The sequence below is a fragment of the Amblyomma maculatum genome, chromosome 8 (assembly GCF_055883805.1).
Source record: "Amblyomma maculatum isolate TAMU_Amacu chromosome 8, ASM5588380v1, whole genome shotgun sequence".
In the NCBI taxonomy this organism is placed as follows: Eukaryota; Metazoa; Arthropoda; class Arachnida; order Ixodida; family Ixodidae; genus Amblyomma; species Amblyomma maculatum.
Window position 1 is genome coordinate 67,287,209 of NC_139351.1, and position 22,321 is coordinate 67,309,529.

Sequence of the window (22,321 nt, forward strand, 5' to 3'; positions counted from 1 at the left end):
CCCAAGGCACAAAAGAACCTTTCATTTCTAAATAAGTCAACTTCTAGTGTATTGCTATGGCGCTTGAAAAAGAAAGTTTTTGTTCCCCCTGGTACAGCCATATTTTTTACTCGTTTAAGGACTGACTTCCATGGACCTGCACAGTACAACGATCTGTACAATGGGATCGGGAGAAAGACATCGCACAAGTTTAATTAGGCAATAAAGAAAACAAAAGCAGTTGTGGCCGGTATACCAGTCTGCTGTGAGCATTCTGTTTGTAGCGCGTTTTTGTTGGTTTTGCTTTCTGTTGGTGATGACCGGCAAAAAAAGAGCAGTCGTGGCCGAGTGGTTAAGGCGATGGACTCGAAATCCATTGGGGTCTCCCCGCACAGGTTCGAATCCTGTCGGCTGCGCAACCTTTGAAGATGCAGTTTTTCGCTGTGTAAACACAAATTACCGGTGCCCTTGTACTGTCTCTCTTTTGCTTTCGCAACCACCCCGCCCCTTTTTTTCCAGTTGATTGTAGCAGCAGGGTAAAGCGCTCAATTTCAATTAGCCCGCCAGTTTACCCATTTGTCTTTGGCACATTCAAACCTGACACAACACAGAAAAAAGTACGGCCTTAGAAACCCGAACACGAGGTCCACGAGGTCCACATACCTGTGAGGACTAAAATAAGATGAAAAAAAAAATGCCCCTAGATACACAAGCAGCGCAACGCCTTGCATCACCGCAGCTGGCGTCTCGCATCTACGTGTGGGTTTATTATTATTTTCTTCTTCACACACTAACCAGCCCAAATATATGCTGCTACCAGGCACGTGGGATAGCGCGTATAGGCCTCGTGTATTTGAGTTCCTACGACCGGGTTCATTCTCTTGAACATTTTTTTCAAGGTGCAGGTCCAGCCTGATGCATGCTCCGTCAGCTATAGCCCAGGTACTGGTTGACACCACTCATAGAAGTTGTTCTCTCCCATTCCCTCTACAAATTTCAGCTAAAGTTCTGACTTTCTTCCTCATTGCATTACCTGGTGAACACAGACGAATTAAGCTTAATTTTTGATAAATTTTCACGTTCTTTAAGGATTTCATGTGAAAATTTCTTGTGAAATCACTGTTTCAGTTTCACCGGGTGGACCGAACCCGGTCATCATATCTGACACCCAGTGAAAACTTGTTCTACGTGGCAATAACCTCATAAAATTTCATCTAATCGCATAGACTCTCATACGATGCACATCATTATCATAAAATATTTAACATAATTTATGGTAATGTACAAGAAACTATGAGACCTTATGTAATTATATGCGACTTGTATGTGATTTCTTACTCAATTGAGTGAGATTGTGTGAGAAAATGCGAGGTTATTGCCTCATACAATTTTTTCAGTAGGGCTTCCTTCAGTTAAGAGGAAAATTAGCGTTTTCAGTAACATCCTTGTCGACAACCTTGTTCAACTTATCTGAGAAACTTCCAGGCACAGTCAATCGATCATGCACATTGTTGTGTATTTTCTTTCGCAGCCTTCAACAAACGCGCGTGCCCGCGGTCTCTGATTTACGCTGGCCCTGTGAAGGCGACTGTGTTCTGCGTGCCTCGTTCGTTACGAAACCAGATCAGGACCAATCCTGCGACAAAGGCTGTAGTGTTTTGAACGTTTGAAGGACGAAGTGGGATGGCTTCCGGCAACCATGCATTCGTAAGCGTGTGCCACGTGGTCGATCTCCGCGTGTAGAGTAGCAGGCCAGATTTGAATTATTCGGGCCAACCTCTCTGCCTTTTCCTATCAATAAATCCATCTATCTATCTATCCGCGTGTGAAGGGCAAGCTTTCGCGCGCCACGCGCGCCCAGGTCAGCTTGCGTAACATCAAATATTCTGCAACACGACCACGTGGCTGTTGAAAACAAGCTGAAAGCGGCCGTGTATAGGCTATCGGCAAGCTGTCGCTATCATAAAAATCACAGCCATTTTCATGAACTTCTTCTCTTTCAGATGCAACTCTAGCGAGAGAGAGAGAGAGAGAAAACTTTTAATGAGCATATAATCAGTAAATATTCGCAGGAGCTGGGTGCTCGGTGCCCCTAGTCCAGGGCTCCGCTGGCAGCAGCTCACTTGCGGACTAGCTGGATAATCCAGGCTTGCTGGTCCAGGTTGTCGCTGGTCAGGGCCGCCTCCCACTGCTCGTGTGTCGGGCATGGCACTATTAACGTTGGGTCAGGTTTGTCCTGGCATTCCCAAGAGATGTGAAAGAGTGTGGGGCTTGCACCGCACCAAGGACAGTAACTCGTGTATTTTGTTGGGCTTATCTTATTTAAAATTTGAAGATTAGGGAATGTGTTTGTTTGTATTTTTCTCCAGTCTATAGCGTCCGAGGAAGGAAGGTGTTTGTGTGGTGGTGAGAAAATTCTTCTTTCTAACCGTAGGTGTTCCAGCCTGTCGCCGTAGGGTCCTAGGAGAGGGGTGAGGTAGGGATGGGGATCCGCCCGGTTTGTAAGAGCTCGGGCTAGATCATTCGCTACCTCATTTCCTTCTAGGCCTTCGTGTCCAGGTGTCCATGTAATTGTGTGCGTCTGGGAGATGGAACGTAATATTGCACACGCTCTTTTGTGAGGTTTTCCGGCCAGGTAGTCCCTGCAGGCTGGTTGGGAGTCCGTCACTACGTGTGATGACTTATTTTGGTTGTCTTGTGTTTTTATGGTGATGGCTATTGCCAGTGATTCCGCTTCCGCAGGATCCTTGGCATAGATCGAAGCCTGAATAATTGGCCTCTTCTTGTGGTAAACTGCAGCTATTGTGAACTTGCCAGGTTCGCCGTAAGCCCCTATGTCCACGTGGACAACTTCCGCGTCTTTAGACAATTGTTTTTCCAATGATTTGACTCTGGCTTTCCTTCGACCCTTTTGTAACTCGTGGTGCATGTGCTTGGGTATAGGGTTCACATAGATGTTGTTTCTTGTGGATGTCGGAATTTGTGATTTGATCTCAGAAGTTCTTAGTGCCTGCCATAGCCCTAGTTTTGACAGGATTTCCCTACCCGCCTGCGTTGTTGTTAGGCGTTGTTTCTGACTCTCTAGAACCGCCTCCTTGAGCTCCTCGAAGTTGTTGTGCACTCCGAGTGCCCAAAGACGTTCCGTTGATGTTGTTGGCGGGAGGTTTAGGGCCGTTTTATAGGCTCCTCTTATGATAGTGTCAATGGCCCTTTTATCAGTGAACGTAATTTCGTGATATGGGAGCCCGTAGGTAATCCTGCTAACGACTAGGGCCTGTACAAGGCGTAGGGTGTCCTCCTCCCTCATCCCTTTCCGGTGCCAGGTCACCCTTCTAATCATTCTGGAAATTTGGTTGACTGCGGTTTTTAGTGTTTTGATTGTATAATCCACTCTCAAATTGCTTTGCAACCACAGCCCCAAAACTCTGATCTTGTCCTTCTCTTGAATTATCTGGTCTCCTAGAGAGAGCTGAATTTCTCCTGGGGACTTGTAATTTCTTCTGTGTAGCCTGATAAGTTCGGATTTTTCTGGGGAGCATTGAAGACCACTCTCCCCTGCAAATTCCTCGACTAGGTCTATAGCGGCTTGCAGAGCTTCTTCTTTTTGCGCCAAGGATCCCTGAGTAGCCCAGATGGTGATGTCGTCCGCGTATAAAGTGAAGCCAATATCAGTGCGGGTCAACAGTTTCTTTGCTAAATTTATCATTGCTATGTTAAATAGCATTGGAGAGATTATAGAACCCTACGGTGTACCTTTGTTCGGCATGGGTACTTTTGGTGATCGGATCTCTCCAGTTCCTATGGTGGCTGTGCGATCTGAGTCCTATAAGTCACAATAACCCTATAAGTCACAATAACCTTACACAGATTTCTCATACTAAACTCATACTAAGCTCGTATAAATCTCATATTACATTTGCTTCCACATCCCCCCCTATGTAATGCCCTATTGGGCCTTTAGGATATTTCAAATAAATAAATAAATAAATAAAGTACAACCTCATACAAATATCATTCAACGTATGAGAAATATATAACTTTGTATGAGATTTGTATGAGTTTAGTATGAGCTTAGTATGAGTTTTTATGAGAAATTTGAGGTTATTGTGACTCATACGGTTTTTTCGCTAGGGAAGCCTTATTGTGGACCAGCTACAACTGCTCTATGCCATCTTTTCGTCGTTCACGTCTGGACAGATACTTTGTACGTTAAACAGACGTCCTAATATGATCCTGTCGCGGACCAGCGGCAGCATGCACGGCAGCATTGCCTGTAAAAGTGAAATAAATTACCGCCAATTACTTTCCTAAATAGCGAGCGAAAGCAACTAAATTACATCAGACATTACTGGTCACAAAAGGTAATGACGTTACATTATAAATTATTTCTGTAAAGTAATGCAATTACTCTTAAATTACGTTTTGGACTTTCACGGATGTAAAACCTAAAGTAGAGAGAGTAAAAAGAGAAACAGCCTCTCTTCCGACGCGGGACGCTCTCATTCTTCCCTCTTCCCGCCAAATTTGGTCAGAGACAACTATTCTCTCCCTCTTCTTTGCTATAGCACGCGCCATTACGTATATTAGAAAACGTCAACGAAAGGGCGAGAAGAGAACCTTGGTCGAACACTCTTCTCTTCCTTTGCGCTGAACATACAAAGGAGAGGCGAACCCAGCGCCATGCTGCCCGTAGTTGTCTCCACCGTTTGAGCTCGCCCTGACACGTTATTTATTGCTTCAGTGGTCAAGAAATAGGCCTCGGCAGTTTCCATGGGCATTTTTGCATCATGTTGCACACAATCCTCGCTATGAAGATGCAGGTATTACATGGCATCAATGGGACAAGCATGCAGAAAACATCGCCTCGGGATTTGATGATCGGATCTCACCCTTCCTAAAATAAAAAAAAAAAATGTTTGGAGGGGGGGGGGGGGGGTCTAGTTGCGAATAGCGAGCTTTCTTATTATAAGCATATTCCAGATTAAAATCGGCGCTAGTGTTGCTTTTAGTGTTTGTAAAGATAGTATCAGGCAATCCGTATACGGTGCTGGCGATTTGCAAGGATAAAGGTTACTTTTAGCTTTGGACCAAACATGGTTGCTCCAATTTTCGTTTGTCGAAGGTTTCACGATCTCTAGAACTTTGGCATAAGAAACTTCATTCTCGTACCGTAACGGGCGAAAAACATGAAACGCTACCGATGATATGCATTGTAAAACATATGGGGGGCGGTGCTAGAAAAAAATTTCCGCAGCCGACAGGATTCGAACCTGTGCGGGGAAACCCCAATGGATTTCGAGTCCATCGCCTTAACCACTCGGCCACGACTGCAGGACGGATTCCTACTTCCGATAAGACGTTGGTATGCACATGCTACGAGAAGTCATAGTTTATTCGTTCTTTGCATTATATCATAACGTTCCCAATCTCAAAATTTTGTTTCCCACCAGGGTGCCTTTAATTCGCTTTATTGTCCAATCAGCGGCCCTCATAGCCTAAGTCGTTTCACCGACCACTTCTCCATTCGGCATTACTTTTCTGTCCTTGAGGTCCTTCCTCCCTGTGAGTCAGAGAGCACCGCCAAAGGCCGATTCCACATTAATCCGCATCGATTAATTGTCGGTACAGATTAAAACGGATTAGAAGATAGGAATAGTATAATTTGGTATGCTAACGAGATGGGAGATAATCGAACCATCTAAAAGCGGGACGACTCATGTATATTATGTAAGTAATATGGAAACGGACCTAACCGGTTCATGGCGGGAAACGAGGCCATATAAAGGGTGGTAGGAAGCATGGCGTTAGTCTGCGGGAGTCTGTGTGGAGAGAAGACGCGCGTCGATGGTTGGAACACTGAATACCGTGGAAGCACAAAAAGCACGTAAAGTTGAAGAAAAAGTTATATTTAAGCACTGGACAGATTAGTTCCACAGTGCAGATACCTAAACCGACAACTTAAATTGTCTTGTATTCATTTCGTCAAGGATGCAGTTAACAATGCGTTAACGTTATTTTACACTCCTAGTTCACAGTAGTTAGCAGCCCCATACAGCGACGCTGCCATTGAGTTCGATGATATGGATGAGCAATAACGATTAGAGGTCCGGCTTCTGTTGTTGAGCCCAAATCGGTCGTCTTTGGCAGATTCTTAACCATTTAGCAAAATTTTCATTGGTGCCGGCATTTTGCCCATTTTGTCTCCATGCAGCCGCTACGACCGAGATTGCAACTTGCAGTCTATGAACAGTTACCCCGAGGGGCCATTCGCTCAATATGTGGCCATCAGTCTATCCTTGGTAAACGTTTTCACCTGTTATAGTTAGTGCATGAGCTCACACAAAGCTTCCACTGTACCCAAAAGCCATTGTGCCTATACCTGTCCGTCCGATCCTCTTCACGAGCATTCCTCAGCAGGTGGTCTGGGCACTGATTGGTCGGCGGGTTGTGCGACGTCACAAGACCATTTGGCACGGCCGAATGGGCAGGAGCTGTCAATTCTGACTAATATTTTTAAATGTGAATCGAATAAACTGGTATCTATGGAAATCTATTCCAAGCACACTATACTCCTAGGCCGCGTGCGGGCACGCTCACGTCCATACAGTTTGGTTAAAGCGGAGCTTTCTATCCGTGTCACCCCTATCAATTTGGACAATCTCCATTATACTATACATCAACCGGGATAATAATGCCCGATGATTTCAATGTTTAGCAGCATGGTGTTGCTTCCGCGCTCACAACAATGCACTCTCATAAACACAAAGGCGGTGGGATTTTTAAAATAAATAGCAAAAAAAACTATGAGCCTGCTTGCTGCGGGGACCTCTGGGGATTTATCTTGGCTATCTCTGTCTTTTGTGGCGATACAGTTATACAAAATATGAAGACATTGCATACAAGAACAGTTTCCTGAAATTTATGTAAATTTTCCAGGTACAGTAACTTTCTGCTACTCGAGGCTACGCGGCGAGTCATGAGTGTGTCACAGTGAGGACATAATCAATTAATCTATCGATAGAGCATCCAGGAACAACTTGTAGGTGTAGGTGCTGGCTTTATGCATATATGAAAATACAAACGTTGACATTTAATAATTTAAAATTCAGCGTAAGAGGGCACTGATGCCATTGGTATACTTCAGGGAAGGGAAAACAAATAGGATCAGAATCGGAAAGCGAATATTGCAAATAGTGCACATAACAGCTTTAAACAGACCATTCAGTAAAAGAGAAGCATACATCAGTACAAGATTGTACACCAGAATTTCATAAAATAAAGCGGAATGATATAATAAGACGTTTAGAAGACGTTTCACCAAAACAACTACTCCGACGATATAGCTCAGTGGTTAGGGTGGCATACTATTGATCCGGGGTACCCGGGGTTTGAGTTTGCGCCTCTGCACCCTCATTTTGATGGAGGCGAAATGCAAGGCACCCGTGCACTGATGAAAGAACGTTAAAAAAACTTCGCGTGGTTTAAATTATCTGAAACCCTCCGTTACGGTGTCCCTCATAGTCAGAGTAATTTTATGACTTTAAACTTCACAGACAAAACCGAAATAACTGCCGTCAGCGGATTTTTCCGGTCATCAGACGAGGAGGAACAGAATACGGGTTCCTGGCATGATGTCTAAAACAAAAAAAAAAAAAACATGTGCAATCGTATCGTTCAGAATAGTTCAAAGTCTTTCATAAAATACAAGTAACGAGCAGTAAAATATAGTGAGATGTTACGATGGGGTATTTAAAGCTTTAAGAATGCGTGCGACTAGGCTTTTGTTGCTAGCTGGAATCACACAAAAATGCCAAGTTTACGAATTTTGATGTAGTTCTGAAGCTGTAGGTAGTGCAGTTACACATGGATAAGTTTAAAGAGAAATAATAAGTCTGTTTTTATGCACCTGAAGCCTAACAATTTCATCACAAATTTCAGCAGATACTATTATAGTAGTAGCAATAAACTGACATCCTTTTCATTTATCTTGAGCAATCGTCTGCAGGTTGATTCGATAGTAGACACTTCGAGGGTATTTTTATCTGCAGTTTCCAAACAGAAATATGAAAAAAGAAGTGTCTGCGCTTTGACACCTCGTGATAAACTTAAGCGCCCTTCTTGATATATTTGCTGAGTTTAGCCTCATCGGTTAGCGTTAACTGCACCTGCATTACTTTTAAATACTTAGTAATTAGATGAACTCGCAAAGGTGAAGAAGCTCGCTGATGTCCTGCAGGCACCGTAAATGAGCCAGCAGGGTTCATCATCACTCAAAGCGACGTCCCTTCTAGTCCCTTCAAGCGACATATCTCTCGCAGTTAATGATGACTTGGTTTATAAGACTTCCCAAAGCGATTCAATCTATGAGGGACTGAACCTCTGCGGAGCTCCCCACTACGGAGTCTCTGCCGTAGTGGAGGGCTCCGCAGTTTTCGACCACTTGGGGTTCTTTAACGTGCACACACACTGCACAGTACACAGGTGCCTTGCTTTCCGTCTCCATCAAAAAACCGCTGCCACGGCCAGGATACAATCCCAGATCCTTGTGTTCAACAGTCGAGCGCCGTAATCACCGAGCTACTTCCGCGGGAGCCGTAATTGTTGATGATCAATGTCTACTGCGTGAGGGGAGCGCGTCGGCCGAAAAACGCCACGGCACAAGACATTTTCTTTTTACACGTTCTGTGGTTCATGGTTTGTTTTTCAATCCATTCATGACAGAGAACCCAGCCACCACGCCAGAAGGAAGCTTGCACCTATGATTTCAGAACCAAGCACCTCCAGCATGCAAGGCGGATGCGCAAACCCCTAGGATACTGCTGTATAATTTCGCGAAGTTAATTATATGTGCACAAAGACTCTTGAGAGTTCCTTGGACTGCCAGAAGATCAAATCAGTCAATATTGTCGGCCATAAACCCTGACTGCTCATTGGAGGGTGAAATTCTAAAGTTAAAGCTCAGCTACTTTGGTCATCTGATGAGAAGAGAGGAGTCGCTGGAGAAAGATTTGATGTTGGGAAAGGTTGAGGGTTGCCGGAGAAGGGGTAGGCAGCGAACGCGATGGTTAGATGGCATCCTCGAGGCACTGCAGATGAAGTTATGTGATGTTAGGAAGATAGTGAGAGACCGGAAAGCGTGGCGTGACATGGTCAATAGGGTCACGAAGAGTCGGACACGACTGAACGACTGAACTGAACTGAAAATATACTAAGGTCGAATTTCCTTTCTGCCACTCTGCCACTGCGGTTTGTTATATGTATCTACCAGATTCGCAGAAAAGTCTGTCATATATCTTTCTGAGAGGGCTACGCCACGATGTGTAAAATCTGCAAATCATGTCCGTATGCAGTACTCACCATTGAGGTAGGAAGCCTCCCAGCGTATCAGCTTGTTGCGACATTCAATATGCCGCTACAGAATTTGAGGTTTCCTTAAAGATCATTATTATAATAAGCAAACCAAAGTCAGAAAAATAAATGTCTTTTTACATGGACTAGAAGATATATTTTCGTTTTATGAATGATATCTAGTTCCTTCTGCCGCTCTCTATATACAGTGGAGAAGTCCTGGCTTCACCATTTTATAAACATACGAAGAATCATTTTTCTGCCATCAGAAGCTTTTCCAGAGCCAAGAGTTGGTGTCCAAAGCTCCAAAGCAATCATGGAGACTCGGCGAGGCCGGGCTCCGAGAAGATGCGACTCACGTTGGTGGTCACAATAGAGTATACACTATCGGTGCACCATTCTTGATGCTGCTAGACTGGCAGTTGACTCTACTCTTCCTTCACCATGAACTACATCTGGGTGACGCGCATCTGCAGCCTTCGACTCTGCAATGGCAGCATCGCCTCTCAATCCCATGGAAATAGTGTGCGCAGCTCGCACGTCCAACCCTGGATAAATTATGGGGGCCGAAGCCACAGGCTCCTTGGGGATGGCCGAGCTGAAGTCGACTGCATCTCCAGCGTCGGCAGCGCGTTTCTCCGTCGTATTGTCCCCGGAGACGATGTAGATACGCAGCTTCTCAAAGCCCTGGTCAGTTTCGTCGCAGTTGGTGAAGGAGTATATTATCACGCACACGCATACAACAACGGTGAGTCCAAGCACAGAGATTATCGCGTACAGTTCCTTGCGGCTTACCAGAACTACGGGCAGCTTGACCAATGTCTGAAGCTCGACATCCATGCCTTGAACAGAGGAAAGAACTGACCTCTTGGCAGTTGCCCGTAACGTGGACCCGCCGAACCAGTGTCTGTGCAGGACCCTAAAGGGCTGGCAGGAAGCGTTGCGGGCGCTGTCACTGAGACAGATGATGTTGCCGTCACTACCAACTAGGCTTAGATGATGCAGGGCTTTGTTATGCATGAATGCGCGCCCAGCTCTGCCGTCCTGAGGCCGCTCAACTTCGTCGTTTACACTTCTGCTGATGAAAAAGGCGCGAAGATGGCAGCGCACCCTTCTAAGGACTTCCCGAGATACTTTAGCAGACTCATTTACATGGTATGCGGATATTCTGGTGCATATTTGTACATGCTATGTAGATGGGCTGGTGATTCACGTATTTCAGACGAAATTTAGCACTTACTCGCAGCCGATAATGCTGGTATTTGAGAATAGAGTATGCGCACCTATTTGTATTTGCAATGATTACAAACGCTGGGATTGCGTGGCTTTCCGAAAGCGACTTTTTAGCGCACCCGCATTCAGTGCACTGTTACTGTGCAGGTCGCTTCAGTACAGAATAAAACAATCAGTTGTCGCAAAAGACGACTTTTGTTTGTTTGTTTGTTTGTTTGATAATGCTGGTATTTGAGAATAGAGTATGCGCACCTATTTGTATTTGCAATGATTACAAACGCTGGGATTGCGTGGCTTTCCGAAAGCGACTTTTTAGCGCACCCGCATTCAGTGCACTGTTACTGTGCAGGTCGCTTCAGTACAGAATAAAACAATCAGTTGTCGCAAAAGACGACTTTTGTTTGTTTGTTTGTTTGTTTGTTTGTTTGTTTGTTTGTTTGTTTGTTTGTTTGTTTGTTTACGTACTTATATCCAAGAGCTGAAACGACTATTGGTCACGGCACGCCAAGGGATATCCTAGTTCGAAAACAGAAAAAAAAGTGTGCTCATCGAGCATGTAATTACGGAGTGATCATTTATTGAACACATGGACTTTGTTCCCTATTATACTGAACGGACCTGCATACATAGCTTGGCTGATTAGTACATTGTCTTTTGGCGAGTTTGGTGCCCCCTTGCCTTTGATACCCTGATCGTTGTGGCCTGTAGCATTTCTCTTTCTAACGTGACAGCATTAAATGTCCCGTTGTTGTTGTTGTTGTTGTTGTTGTTGTTGTTGTTGTTGTTGTTGTTGTTGTTGTTGTTGTTGTTGTTGTTGTTGTTGTTGTTGTTGTTGTTGTTGTTGTTGTTGTTGTTGTTGTCATGCCCTCAGATAGTGGCACATACCCAAGAGGGTGATTGACCACACACGAATCCAACAGAAATAGGTCTACAACTATCTCGGAATCGTCGGTCTCGTCGTCGGCGTTATATCCAAAAACCAGATTGGTCGAAAAGTCTTTGATGTCACAACCACATGACCTCCTTCGGGTAATTCTAACAACCCAACTGAGGAACAGGTGAAAGGAAAGAAGAAAGAGGAAAGGCGAAGAGGTTAACCAGCGAAAGAAACATTTGTTTTTACCCCTACTGGGAAAAAAGAGATAGAAGGATATAAAAGGGAAAGAGAAAAGGAAGCAAAATAGCAAAAGAAGTCACTAGGTGAAACGCACACTACAGAGACTACAAATTACGCCAATGGTGACGTCACTACACAGTTCCTTAATGACCTATAAGGGCATAAGGTCTTTCGCACCAAAAATAAAAACGGTCGAGCCTAGACTCATTACTGGTATCATTCCTATTAGTATCGTTTGCGACGATTTTGACTTATACCACGAACTCAGGACTAGCTATACTGGCACTATTTAGAAATTTCGCGTATGCTGGTGCATATATCACGAATTATCAGCTCTTATCTCAGTGCTTTGCATTGTATGGATTTCACTGTGAGCTGGAGGTAACTTATATCTTGGCTCCTGCTTTTGCATGCCGTGGCTAACATGGTGAAGTACCGCCTTTTTGTTCAAGTGCAATGAAAGTGACAGCGACAGAGAGCGACAGAGAGCGAGAGAGAGAAAGAGAGAGAGAGAGAGAACTTTAATAATGCAGGAAAAAAACAATCATTGCAGGAGTACCGGAAAGCGGAGGTGGATCATGCCGCAGGAATCATGTCGGAAGGCGGAATGGAGGATTCGGAGAGCCAGGATTTCTTCTTAGTCCTTGCCCTCGGTCTTCAGGACGCGGTCTTCTCTCTTCTCCCGCCGAATAAAAGCTTTGCAATTCGTTCTACTATTATCCACTCAAGGACATTTTCTCGCGTCAACTCACCGCGGTGGAAATGTTCGTCTGCGAAGCCACGTTTCCCTCCCTTTATTTTTTTCTCTCTAAGTAGACGACAACGTGAACTGCATGCTGCTTCTATACCTGGTTGCGACCAGGCAAACTCGGAGCACATGATGTCTCCCTTCATTGAGTTCCGCGCATTCGTGCGCCATAGGGACGCCTACATCTCACGATTCATTTTATTTATTTTTGTATTCCCTGCCGAAACCTCTTTGCGTCTCGTCGGCACGTTGACACGGAATCACATTAGGTTGTTTTCGAAGTGTTTTCCTGCAAAAATGAACAAAAGAGATTATCTTTTGCAGACACTGGGACGGAAAAAAACTTGTGGGGGAAGGAAAGCTGTTTGTTCAGCAGTTTAAAGTATAGCCCAACTATGAAATGGCTTGAAACGTATTAACAAGCACTGACGTTTCGCCAAAATGCAGTTCAACTTCGTCTTTATACCGAGTGAGGTTTTACTTAGTCGTCTTCTTATATTTATGCGACGTCACTATACAGAATAAAATAAAACAGGTTCAAGCTGTGGCATATGAGTTCAGAGACTATGAGTCATTTTTATTTTAACTACTGAAGAGCGTCAGACATGTCCTTTCTTTTTTTTATATACGCTTCGCTTGGCTTGGTTTCTTCCTGCAGAGCATTTTACATTGTATCGTTTTACTGGCAATAAATATTTTCCCATCCAAATTTCCCACTGCTAGCCAACTCAGCCTTGCCACGGTTGTACCTGATGCCGTATTTTAAAAGCACCGATATTGAATTTTAGACAACCACCGAACGAAGGTGCACAGTTCGTCAAGTGGTTGGTTCATGATTTATTGTGCCTATGGTGCAACATGGCACTAGTTGTAATACTTTACGCACGCTGCTGTGCTCTACTGTGCGGCGTAGCGCTGTGGTATGCTGCACTGTTCTGTGCGGTGCTGTGCTGTGCGGCGCAGCGCTCTGGTATCCTGCGCTGTGCTGTGCTGTGCTATGTTGTTGTGCTGTACCATGCTGTGCCATGCTGTACTGTACCATGCTGTGCTGTGCCATATGCTGTGCTATGTTGCGCTCTACTATGCTGTGATGTACTGAGCTGTGTTGTGTTATGCAGTGTAGGTTCGTACTGCTTCCTGCTGTGTTGCGCTGTACTGTGCTGTAGAGACTCGACATTGTTCCTCTTGAGCACCGATTTCTTTTCTGAGGGGGGGGGGGGGGGGGGGGTAGTTCCCGGCTGTATCAGATCTCAATCGTATGTACACTGCAACTACATATAATTTGTTATATCTAAGTTATTGATCAGTAAGTAATCCATTAAGTTATTTTGTCATCCTTAAAATGCCACAGACACCACATTTTGGTTGCATTTTTCGACTTGGTAACGATAGATAAGACATTACTGTACATTGCATTATTGCTTCTTTACATATTGTGGTGCTTGTTTTTGAGCTGGCGAATGACGATTGCATCGAAGCTTTTTCACCCTACCGTGTTTACACGCTAGAATTTTTTGTTTGCAAGAATGATGCTCGTTTCGCGTTCTTCAGATCTTTTGCCTCGAACAAGGCAGCACAGACAACAAGCACCGAGGCAGCTCTCACGAAAAAAAGAAAGAAAGAATGACGCCTAAATTTTACAAATGCAATTGGATTTGCATCTGATGGTTTCTTTGGAGCGTTTGCTGTACGCCGAGCTTTTACGTACGACACATAATTTTTGTTGGTGGTGAGGGTGGACATAGATGGGTGAGTGGCTAGTAGGCAGTGCTCTGGAGAACAGCCACCTTTCTCACTGCGTTCTAATTTCGTTTCGCTGCGGCTTTTTTTTTTACTCCGCTCCTGCGCATATAGGCTTCTACTGTGTGAGGGCCTTGCGGTAGGTGGATGTGATTGCGTAGGTTGTCACTTCTGGATCATGGTGGTTTTGACTCATCCAGGATTCGCACAAACTAAAAGTTATTTCTTCACTCAGATAGCACCAGCATCTTCACCAAGTGCCAATCCTATACTCTTGTCGCAGTAAACAGTCTCTTTTCTTAAGGCGAAAGCCTTTATTGGCTCATGCTGTCGTGGACAAAATGTGTCCCGCTTTTTGCGGCGGCTCTGATTGGCCGAGGCGTAATGACGTCGTAGAGGTCTCGACCAATCACAGAGCATCATCACAGTATGCGCGAATGCGTGCCTTATATGGCCAAATGCCAATCAATGTCCAATTACTAATCAACGGCTAATTATTTATTTATAATTACTACTAATTAAGTAATTCTTTGTTTACCTAATTAGGGAATACTTAAATAATTGATAATTATTACTACTATTAATTATTAATTATTTAATTACGGATTACTGCCACTTGAGTATCAGAATGCAGCACTCAGGCTTTCTTCTTTTCACTACTTTAGTCGCTGAAGTCCCTCGTAATTATTTTTTTGTTTTCTCCGCTCTGCGTGACTTTTATCTTTGCCTTTTTTATTAATTTTCATCCTTACCTATTTTCGGAGCCCTCGGTAGCCCTTCACTATGATGTTCCTCGCTACCCGAGTCGCTTTGGCTCGTTAGACCTCATTAACAAGGAAACCAAACCATATCCTTGTTTTGTTCTTTTTTTTTACAGTTTTCAAATTTTAATATTTGCAAAATTCTTATACTTACCTTCCCTGCGTTCTCACGCGTGCAGTGGAAAATTAGCACATCATCTTGCTCTAATCCTCAGATTGGTCGCGAGTGTTTACCCATGCCAAAACAACCCGCTTATACCTGTTCCACTGGATCACACCAGACTCACACACGTTAGTTGGCACCGGTGAATGAAATAAATAATCTCCCGGAGTAACGAAATTGCCCAGTCTTCATAACTACATGTCTTTTTTTATGAAAGCCTTTTCAACCGTTTATAATGACTTTTCCACATTTTGAAAATATCCTCATGAAGAAATGAGTGCTCTGAAGTTAGTAGAAAACGAGAATCAAATCGAAGACTGCCAGGTGGACATCACGGAGACAAACTCACAATAGAAGTGGGAAAAATACTCAGTAAATGGAGTTATTTTACTCTAAAAATCCGTGAACAACAATGTGAAGTAACACTTGAGACAACGATTGGTAGATATTCACTCAGAAAGGGAGAAGAAGCAAAAAATCTAATATATCTTTTAAAATTTACAAACAAAAAAGACGATGTAGTTAGAGAAAATCCAGGATGATTCAGTTGTTTCAACGGGGGAAATAAGTAAATTGCATATTGATATCGCAAAGGACTCATTGGAAAGGACCGATTTGCTTTGGGTAGATAGGGTAGACCGAACGGCCTGGTCAGTGCAGATTTTATAGAACAACGAACTGAGATTATCAAAAAATGGGCCAGGGTTATTATTCCGGAAGAAAGACGATGGAAGAGAACTAACTGCAATGTCCAATAGCCTCTTCGCTTTGCCGTGGTAGCCCGTATGGGTGGCGATCGACTCCACTCTGAAACTGCCATATTGACTTAATTTATCGGGCAGGGGTACCCAAAGAAGCGTGGGCCCAAACAGATTAGGGATACTCCGAACAACGCAGTAGGCAAGGTGAAACCATCTCCCTCTAAAAAAAATGCGGACCAGGTTGTATACGACCACCACTTGTTAAGATAAGTCGCGTTTTATGTCTGGACTCGTGGGTTACCTCAAATGCTTTATAATTGGGGAGGGCCGCTTCGGTTTATTTCTGAACACCGAATTGTTCAGCCTCCGTTCGATGCAGAAAATACGGCCAGAAAAACAGCACCGGAACAAATGGCCAAGCGCACAGTACGGAAATATGGCTCCAGTGGATCTAAGGCATATAACCTCATAGTTCTGTTAGAACAGTGTAGTAGCAGCCTTAGATAAAATTGTTACACATGGAAAAGCCAATCATAATATCAAAACGATAAGGTGTGAATCTTATCAATCGTAACGTTAACACAATACAGTCGAGCGTATCGCCGAACGAATGATATTGGCGTGTGTGTGAGTACACTCACTGTGCGCTGGTTGCAGTAGCTCAATTGTCACTTTTTATATGCGGCCTGCGGAAAATACTTCGCGGCATTCTCTATTTCTGTGAATCTGCCTTGCACTGGACTTTCCTCTTTCAAATATTCGCCATCCAAAAAGTTCTCCGAATTCTCGTATGCCCTTAGATAATTTGACTGGCACATCAAGCACCAGACGGACTTCACCACAAGCATAGGAAGAATTTACGTGGAAGCATCAAGCACAAAATGACAGGTCACAGGGCGCTAGTGTACGAAATCAAATCAATCAAATTCCACTGTGCAGTGCCACAATGAAGGCAGTTCAGTGCCTGTGCATTGACTTGCTGTCGTGCGGGTGCCAGCCACGTGCCAGCATACGCGTCAAGAAGCAGCAGTTTGCGGGCAGTGTTTGCACTTGCCCTTAGGCACACGTATTACCAAACGTGCACCCTTTGCCAAAAGCTAAGCCCAGGGGGTCTACTTCTGAGCTCGCAATGCATTCCCAAGTTTCCAAACTTGCTGAAGGCAAGAAGATTTTTCGTCCTACCCTCTCCAATGGCTAGGACTTCCACGATTGTTAAAGAAGTCGTAATGTACGGCTTCGAAAGCAAACCCTCTGGGTTGTAAACTTTTGACAAAGTGTGCACGTTAACGGTTACCAGTGCGCTCACAATTGGATATTTCTTTTTCAACTATTCTTTTTGCCGTTTGGGGAAAATTCGTTGGATGATGCACTTAGAGCTCTCTTAAGTACGGTAAGGCGAAAGCCTTTCCTGCGGCTCTGCACTCATTTGCCGCTTTTTTGCTCGTTTGCTGCTTTTCTCTCTTCCTTCTTTCTTGCTTTTGTTTTTCTTTTTTGATTCCTTTTTCTCGTTTTCTTATTAGTTAACTCTCACGTTTTTTGCACAATTTCGACGTCCATGGCTGTTCTGACATCTTTGCACTATAACGACGTCCTTGGCTATTTTTACGTCTAATGACTTTTTTGGCCCCAGTTAACTAAGCTCTCCGGATGAACAAAATGTTGCACACACACCAATTTCGTTCACCCTCTACCTCTTACAACTATTATTTTAGTAGTAGAAGACTTTGTTGAGGCGCAACACTTAGGCGCCTAATACATCGATGACCTGCTAGTCGAGCAGGCTCTGTTCTTCTTGACCCTCAGCACCAAGCCAGTCCACCCAGGTCCAGGTAGTATGGGAGCGGGTGGGAAAGAATCCCGATTGCAATGCAACTGGACATGAAAATAGGCAGTGTGAAAGGTTGGCATAAGGGGAAGGGTAGTTGGGGCATGATGGATCACGACGGAATTTGTAGAGCCGTGCAGGGATTATGAGTGTATTCAGCTGTATCTTCCGAAGTATATGAGCCTCCCGAACAGGGAGATTAGGATGAGGGTCGGTGTAGAGCTTGCGGTCTAAGCGAGCAGCATTGTAATACTCGCTCAGTTCATTTCTAGAAATGAAGGTGTGACACCATCCCCAGGAGCACAAATGCCCACGCTATTGAGCCTATAAAGGCTTTCGTCTCAATATTTTTAGGCGAGGAAATTGAAGTGCGACAGCGCATGTGGCAAATTTTGTGCAGGTGCTCCAGTTTATCAGACGAAAGGTGGCGGGTAGCCTTCAATCAGGCTTAGGGTGACGGTGAGAACGCAACGCAAGCAGCCGACGCCTCTCAGCAAACAGTCATAGCCACGCGCTCATTCAAAACATGACCACGTGGTTAGACGGAGCTCATACCTGGTGGCGAATCAGGCATTCAACTCTGAAAGTGGGCGATCAACATGCACACCTGAAACAGATGCAGATCAACTCCATCTCATGAAGCGTGCATCCGATCCGCCACAAAGTTCGACGTGCTCAGCGAGCCGAGGCCCTTCATCGGCGATGTCGCGATGACAAAGACATGCTCTACCTTGACGCAGCCAAATATTAATTACCTATTTCATGAGCATCAACGAGCTTTCACTATGGTGGCAGTCGATCGATAGTTTCAAAACCGTACCGACCGACGCATCAATTCATATTTTAATTGCATAAGTGGTTGAGAGGCAGCTATTGCGTTGGCCACAGCATCATCGGCCTTTCACACCAGCACCAGATACATTCTCGCAGACTTTATGTCAGCAACCTCTTCCCTCGAGCAATGAATTTACACCTTCAACCCTAACCCGGGTTAGTGTCCGCGGCAGGGGGCGCATGTCCTTGTGCCGGGAAATGAGGACGCCGCAACTCGAGGTTTCACAAGCCAGCCCTCAATCTACACAGACCTTATCCCTAGCAACGCTACCTTAATTAGCTGTTTGGGAATCACATAGTCGCACACCACGCGATCACTACCCACTGTAAGGCTCTCTGGCCCAACTTTATCCCGGCACACAAATTCCTCACGAAACGTCCAGAGGTAACCTAGCTTCTGGTTGGCCCAAACTAACATACACGCCAACCCAACTCACAGTCCCACCTCCACCCTACGGTATGTAGCGATAAATGTCAGTTTTGCTCCCACATAGCAAGTCTAAATCACCATTATGTATTGTCTTGAGCGCGCGTCAAATTAGTAGCGATGAAGAGCAATGGGGGTCTGCATTGCTCTGTCCTGACACTGGCTCTCTAGTTAGTACCACCGGCTGGGCAGAGGAGGCAGTTGGGGCCCACGAACTCTCCTTGTTATGTCCTCTTCGCAGGTGGCCTCGACCCTCATCCCATCTTACCTGTCCTGGCCCCAATATCCAGGGAACGTCGGGTGGACGTCCCATTCAACCAACCCTCTTCGAAAGGAATCTCGATTAAAGTATACCTCCGCCACTACGATAATCGACATAATGGCATGAGCTTCTCGCACTCAGTCTAAAGGCCACGTGACTATGCCGAGCGACTGGGCCTCATGTCTATCATCACACGTGGACTTTAAGAGCAGAAGAGTGTCCTCTTTTCATTCCAAGTGGACACGACTGAAAGGAACACAAGCCTCGGAGACGGAAAAGAAAGCGCCAGTCTTTAACCGAATTCATCCCAAGGCCACCCGTTAAAACAGTTCTCCTCACTTCTGTCTCCTGTCTAATCTCAGACAATGTGTCGCTCATTCAATTGGGCACGCTAAACGCTGTCTCCAAGTATTAGAAAAAAAAAAGATGAGGATTAAAAGAGGTGGATCGCACGAGGTCCAAGCTTGGGAATAATTGTCTCAACAAGTTATATCGGCGGCTCCTTACGAAAGAGGAAGCGCGTGAAGTGTTTAGGCGCCTCGTTCTATCCTCGTTCAGTCCTCGTAATCGTCCTTTGCTGGCGCGAAACGCTGGCACTGTTACGTACTTAGGTCCATATAGTTGAGTGCAGGCGGAGCAGTGCACGTGGAATTTGTTTTTAAATCAGGTTGCAAGACCGTCTGCGTAAGGCGCGCATAGGTTGTTGGCGATGCATAAATCAGAACAAAGGAACATCAGCTAAGCTGGGCGAGGATGATGACTGAATTGTCGGCTACTGATTGAAACACTGATTCATTGCCTAACTGATCGATCATTTATTGAGCAAGTGACTTATGGAATGATTTATTGGTAGCGTTACTGGCAGATTATTTTATTAATTTATCGCTTTTGATGATGATTGCCATAATTTATTTATTGATAGATTGATTGGTTAATTGATTTATTGGGGATTATTTGGTGCAGTCATATAAGATGTTGGGGCTAAGTATTACACCCCGGCAGGTGAATTCTTTTCTGGTGAAGGAGTGAGTTGTGGGCTCTGATCATCGAGATCCAGCCGCCTTACAGGTCATGGTTATTAAATTTCATTCACGGGCGGATATTTTTTTTTTTTTTATCCCGTGGAAAATTGCTTGCCCCCACAATTCGAACTGATGGCCTCTCGCACACGAGACGGATGCTTTGCATATAGGCCATCGCTACCAGTATCCCTCAAGGGTAAATTATATGACACCTGTATCTTACTGCTATTCATGTATGGGTTAGAAACATAGCGGCTAAAAAAATTAGCAGTTTAACGTATACATATATAGTTACTCTGATAGCTCGTATGAATGTACGGCCCACTTGATGAATTTATGTTGGCTGATTTACGTGTGACATGGGACAAATTTATTGGGTGGCCCGGCCCAAATATGGGCGCGACCATTGAACTGGACGCGGTCTATTATATTAAATTAAAAATACTTGGATATCAGCTTTGGTCCAATTTGTCTGAATTTGTCTGAAGTCAATTTTCGGGTGACCGAGGCCCAAATTTTGATGCGACCATCGAACTAGCCGTTGTGTATTATACCTGGATATCAACACTAGTCCAGTTTAGCTGAGGTCAATTTGTGTGTGACCCATGCCAAATTTCGGGGTCGACCGGGCTATAACCGGGCTAACGATCATGCCGACCATGGTGAATAATATACGATGTTTGACTTATGAGTGAACACGGTACACTACACTACACTACACTACACTACACTACACTGCACTACACTACACTACACTACACTACACTACACTACACTACACTACACTACGCTACACTACACTACACTACACTACACTACACTACACAACACTACGCTGCACTATACTTTGGTTTAACTTGATTTAAGTATATTCCTCTGTGACAAAATTGAGGCGCGCGGCACGTTCCTTCGCCCGAGGCGAGAACAGCGCGAAGACTAACGCAGCCACCCGTGTCGGTGCTTCGGCCATTCCCGCCTGTGTCATCAAAAAGAAAGGAAATGAAGAAACAATGGCTGCTGAGGTTCGAATTTGGGTCAGCCAAAGGCGTTCTGCCTCGTCGGTGGGTCTAGATTGTCGCGTGGAGCGATAAACTGATTACGGGGCTGTCGCGCGGAGTCTTGTTCGAGAACGCCTGTGCGCGAATGCACGGCCAGTGCGTCTACCCGGCCAATACAGCTACGACACGTTAGTGGAACGCTAGCTATTCGTGACGCGTGAGAGAAAGATAATAAGAGACGATCGAAGATGCTTGTTTTGTGGAAGGCTTTTTCGAAGTAGTGCAGCGCGAGGAGTGGAAATCTGATTTGCGCGCTCATCGCTGAGTGACAAATTGTGAATATTGAAGTGGTAAGCCACGGATGTTGAATTGGTGAGCTAAGGATTGGGAATAAACCACCCGAGAGACAATGAATGAAGCATCATTCAAATCCTAATGAATATTGGTAGGCAACAGCAGCCTGTATAAGAAGAGGACGACAAAGAAGCGATGCGACACGATGTTAACAACGATGTCCGCATTTCCACTGGTTTTCTACCTAGTTTCAGCCGGTGCCAATTTTCTTAGTTTCAATCACGCAGTGCTTATTAAGGAAAAATTAAGAAAATTGAAATTTACCAGAATATTTTTTTGCGTCCAATTCTTGGAACTTCTGAATAAAACGACACTAATCTTGACTTCAGTAGGGTTCCTTTAGTTCAAACATTACGTAAAAATGTTGCTTGAAGAAGGTTTCACTGCTTGTCATTTCTGTCTTGTGAAAAAGAAAAGAATCTTGCAGAATTCGCTACACTATGAAGAAACACGAAAAAAAAATCTAAACTGTACAAAACATGTGTACATTCAAATAGCGGTTACAATTTTGGAGCTCCTAAAGCCCATTTAGGTTACGCCTTTGTATGGTAGAAAAGAGCAGTGGTATGCAACAGTAGCATCAATTGACTTTAGGGGAAATCATTATAAGAGCAATTGTGGTCGCCCCAAGAAGTTCGCCAGCGCTGCACTCTGCTTTCGCCTCTTCTCTCCCACCTCACAGCCGGAGGTGATACTATTCGTTGGGCTCCCACATATTGTTTAATGACAGTAATTCAGCCTTTATAAGTATGTACGTACATAAGGATAAACAGAGCGCGATGCGACAAAAGTGAGTAATTCACTAACCC

General features: G+C 44.6%; 2 non-coding genes across 2 annotated transcripts; one reads left to right on the plus strand and one right to left on the minus strand.

Annotated features, from left to right (window-relative positions):
- Positions 1 to 313: 313 nt before the first annotated feature.
- TRNAS-CGA (transfer RNA serine (anticodon CGA)) lies at positions 314 to 395 on the plus strand. The gene has a single exon. It is a non-coding gene; the product is annotated as a tRNA-Ser (tRNA).
- Positions 396 to 5,228: 4,833 nt separating this feature from the next.
- TRNAS-CGA (transfer RNA serine (anticodon CGA)) lies at positions 5,229 to 5,310 on the minus strand. The gene has a single exon. It is a non-coding gene; the product is annotated as a tRNA-Ser (tRNA).
- Between the last annotated feature and the right edge of the window lie 17,011 nt (positions 5,311 to 22,321).